This window comes from Suncus etruscus, chromosome 10 (genome assembly GCF_024139225.1).
Source record: "Suncus etruscus isolate mSunEtr1 chromosome 10, mSunEtr1.pri.cur, whole genome shotgun sequence".
Lineage (NCBI taxonomy): Eukaryota > Metazoa > Chordata > Mammalia > Eulipotyphla > Soricidae > Suncus > Suncus etruscus.
Window position 1 is genome coordinate 17,473,089 of NC_064857.1, and position 4,644 is coordinate 17,477,732.

Consider the following 4,644-nt stretch of genomic DNA (forward strand, 5'->3'; position numbering starts at 1 on the left):
AAAGGAGGTTAATATCAATGCTGGTATCTGTGGGATTTTAATTCGTAGAGGTGATGAAGTGATGACAGAGCATGAAATGGCTTTATATTTGCCAAGGGGAAGGGTTCACACAAAGAAGCAGACCAGAGACAGAGGAGTGATGGGAAAAGAAAGCAGAGTCCTTACCATGGTTTCTAGGGAAAAGGCAAAGCAGGGCAGGAAGAGTTTAGGATTGTGAGTTTGAAAACTTTTGCTGGTGGTGGTGTTGGGGTGGGGAACCATACTCAGCAGTGCTCAGGTCTTACTTACATCAGACGCTGCACTCAGGAATCACTCCTGGTGATCCAAAGATCATATGGGGGTTCTGGAGATAGAACTCAAGTTGGCCCTGTCCAAGGCAAGCAACCCAACCTGTTGTACTATAATTCTGTCCCAATTTGAATATTTATTCATCAAACTTTGGCAATGGCTGTCCTTAACTACCTGATTCCTGACCCTGGATTAATTTTAACTCATTTTGGGATGCAGCTACAGTATCATGGTGTACTAATGTTAGACAGAGGAGAGAGATATGAACTCAGATTTGGTTGATTTGCTCATCAAAAGTAAATTATTATTTTAGGAATTGGCCAGCCCTGAGGGAAGGGCAACCTCTTCTTGACCAGTGGGTCTTTTTTCCAAGGATTAAAACAGCAGAACTATAGAAAATAATATTAAGATTTTCATAGAATTGCATCTGCACTCCCAGAAGTGTGAATGGCTGAAGGAGTAATTTCAAAAAGAGGCCCAAACTTATTGCCCATTCGCAGGCCTTGCTTAGATAGTGAAAACAGTCATTCTGGCAACTTGTAGTCAGCTTCATTTCCTGCTTCTCACAAACTCGTCTGACTTTGTTGTGTTTAGATTCACAGCACGGCCCCTGGATGTTTACTTCTCCACCCAGACAGCTGTGCTCATTGAAATAGAAGAAATGATGATGATGTTTATTTTCAGAACAGTAAAACACTGAAACTCCTGGTGTCCAAAAATAGGTCATTATTTTCCTTAGTGGTGAGCTGCAAGTGTTTATCTAAACTGTGAACTGTCTGATAATGGTGCCTGAAGTTAGTCTAAGTTGAGAAAAGTCTATCACATTATGCTGAGAGGAAAAAAAAAAGTAGGTCTTAAGCATTGTGTGTATTTTTTATTTCTGCCCTCCTCTAACATCTTGGAATCATGGCTTAAAGACTATTTTCATGAATTTACACTAAATCGGCTTAGTCTGAGAAAGACTAGATGTATTGGGCCTTTTTCTCATGAATTTTATAAATCAAAATTTTTTTCAGATGTTGAACTTTGACACTCTTAAAAAGTTTCCAAGACTGTCCTAATCCTCACTCTTATTGGCCCTTTTTGGAATAACATCCAAATATGCACAGGAAATCACTATACTACTAAAAGGTCATTTTTGGTGCCCTGAGGGAAGCAAGATCATTCTCTTTGGGGTTTGTTTTTAAAAAAGTAATACAGTTGGGACCCAGGAGATGGCTTAGAGGGCAAGCTTTACATATAGAAAACCTGGACCTAATCCCCAAAACCTTACAATCCCTTGAATATCGCTGGGACCAACTTCCAAGCTAGAGCAGTACATGCTGGGAATAACGCTTGAGCATTGACAAGTGTGACTCTCAAACTCAACCCCCAAACAATAAACTTAAAACACATTACCTAGGGGTTGGAAAGTAGTTCAGCAATAAAGCATGTACTATTGTATGCATGATGTCCTGCATTTGAGCCCTGGGACTGAAAAGAAATTTTAAAAAATTACACAAAGTTTACCCTTCGAATCTAAAGAGTCAAATTCTATGACTATGCTTGGAAGATTCTAGGTTGGTGGTATTTGTGCTCCACTGGGACCTTTTAGGATTTGTTCCAGAAGCATCAGCATTTCCATGCTCTAGAGCTGTATTTCTTGCCCTCCCTATACTGAGAATAACAAGAGAGAGTTATGACAAGTTTCAGAAAATTTAGCTTACCTATCCTGCCCCCCAAAAAACCCTTGCATTATAATACCAAAAGATCAGAAACAGATTAAAAGTAGAATCTTAAAGATACTCAAATGTGTTTATAAACTATCAATTCTTGTGGCTGGAGAGGGAACTCAAAAGACTTTGTATGCTGGAGACCCAGATTTATTTCTGACACAGCACAATCGATTAAGCAAAAAGTCAGGAGTAGCCCTTAAGCATTGCAAGGTTTCAGCCAGCCCTTCACCACACTCCCCCCAAAAACGTCCTGTTTTTGCCCGCAGGAAAGAGTTATCTGAGAAAAGACTCAGATTTCCATTATTCACATGCAAATGGAATCCTAGAATACAGCCTAAGTCAAAATTAATTTTTGGCTTCCTTGCTGATTCAGATGATCTGAGTGGCATAGACTGTAACACAGTATCTATTCTTGCCTTCTTCCTGAGTGACAGGTTTTTAGCTCGTACATTGCTGCTTAGAATAAGACACATTTTTCAATTCCCTACCTACCCTTACAGCTTGCAAATGGCCAATGAGTTTTAAGTAGAATTTATCTGGAGGAATATCTAGGAAGTAAATATGGTAGAGACAGATGAAGGTAGGGCATTTTTCTTGCAGTTCTTTGCTTTTTGAGTTAACTACTGGTTCATAGATTTGATGGTCAGAGCTTTATCATCATACAGGACCTTGAGGTGACCTTGAAGATGGAAGCTTCATGTTAAGAGTAAAGAATGGTGGAGCAGGAAGTTAGAAGTGTGGGTAGTTGGTGATTTTATTCTACCAATATCATTACCTTAGACATATCCTTTGACTTTTCATCTTAAGGAATAATATTGTTTTATCAATTCTATTTGATTTAATTAATTCTGGCTATATACATGGAAATGAGAAGAGAATATATGCAATTATATCACTTCATTAATGCTTGTTGACAGCAAATTTTTCCTGAACTAAAAGCAATGTTAGTGTAGAGGCAAAATAAAATCTAGGTGCCAAATATTGAACTTGACTTTTAAAGCCTTTGTTAAGAAATTATTTATTTTTGGTAATTTCTCTAAAGAGCAAAAAAGCCATCTCTCCTCTCTGTCTTAGTTACTCACACACACATATATGTACCACATTGTTGTCCTTCAGCTCAGGCTTCAGTCATCGTCTGTTTTGATCTTAGGTAAGTTACTTGTCTGTGATCTCTTTAGCTCTTACAAACTGGGGAGAAGATGTACTTTATATTGGTTGGGATACTTAAATGAGACAAGATCTCTTCATATTAGAAGTCAATGCAATATTTTGAAAGAATTTACGTAATAAATTGTAAGAAAAATTAAGTAGACTTGAAGGCAAGGACAAAGTCCTAAATATAGACTCCATAATTCTCTACCATAACTCCTGCTTTGCCATAATAGTTATTTTCTCATCCTCCTAACATTCTTTTATTTCATGACCCCATAGCAGACTGAGTTTAAGGCACTGCAAGATTTGGTCATTGCTTTAGCTTCAACGTAATTTCAAGTACTTGAGAAACAAAATTTGCTTTGTTTTCCTTTTCTTTTTTTCTATAACCCACCCATTTCTATTGAAATCGTACAAATTTTCGTAAGTCTGTAAAGTTAACCCAGATCTATTTCTTGCATAAGAGTCTTCCCTCACTCCATCTGATTTTTCTGCCTATTAAATATGTAATTCAGCAGTTTGTGGTGACTTTCATTATTCTTTGAAGCATGAAAGCTCTCTCTCCACCATTTACATAGCTGTGATAGGCTATTTATTGTTTGTTTTTGTTTTAGGACCAAACATAGCAGTGCTCAAGAGTTACTCCTTGATCTGCACTCAGGAATCATTCCTGACAGGCTTGTGGGACTATATAGGATACTGAAGATCGAAGGTGGGTCAGTTGCATGTAAGGCAAGTACCTTCCTTACTCATTGTACTATCACTCTGGTGATAGTCTGTTTTAGAAACACATGAATTGCATGTCTGATCTAGAAACAACAGTGGTGGATTCTTCATAGGCAAGGAAAGACCAACAGGCTATTTCTCAAGCTATTTATGAAGAAATACCTTCTTGGAACAATTCTTGTTGCTGACAGGACTTTTCTATGACTCAAAGGCAAACTTTCAAATGCACAGACCTAGGCATTTAATATTATTTGTTTGTTTACTCAGTAAATGCTAATTAAGTTGACATAGATATCGAGTTTTTAGGCAACACAATCTCACCAATGCAGACACTGTAAGTAAGGTTATTTATAAATTAAGACAGAAACCAAATCAATTGATAAGAACCCATGCTCAGAGGTCTAGATGGGTGTCCTTGACCCTAACCCAGTGCACTTTCTTCCAGGACCTATTGAAGAAACCTGATTATCACCAGAGTCTGCTTGGTGAGTTATGTTTGTTTGATTTGGACCATGGCCTCCAATTACCCTAAATCCTTGGGTTTTTCATGCTGTATGTCAACCTCTTCCTCACTCTGATAGCTGGGCCTGGCCATAGCCTTTGAGCTGGTTGGTCAGTCCTGCTTCTTCTCTTCATGAACTTGCATATGAACAGCGTATCCAGGAACTATCTCACTCTTTCAAGTCACTTGGCCTATTTTTACCCTGGGTATTGATTTTGATGTTTTGTTTCTCTGAATTTCACCTTACCTCTTAGATTTTGA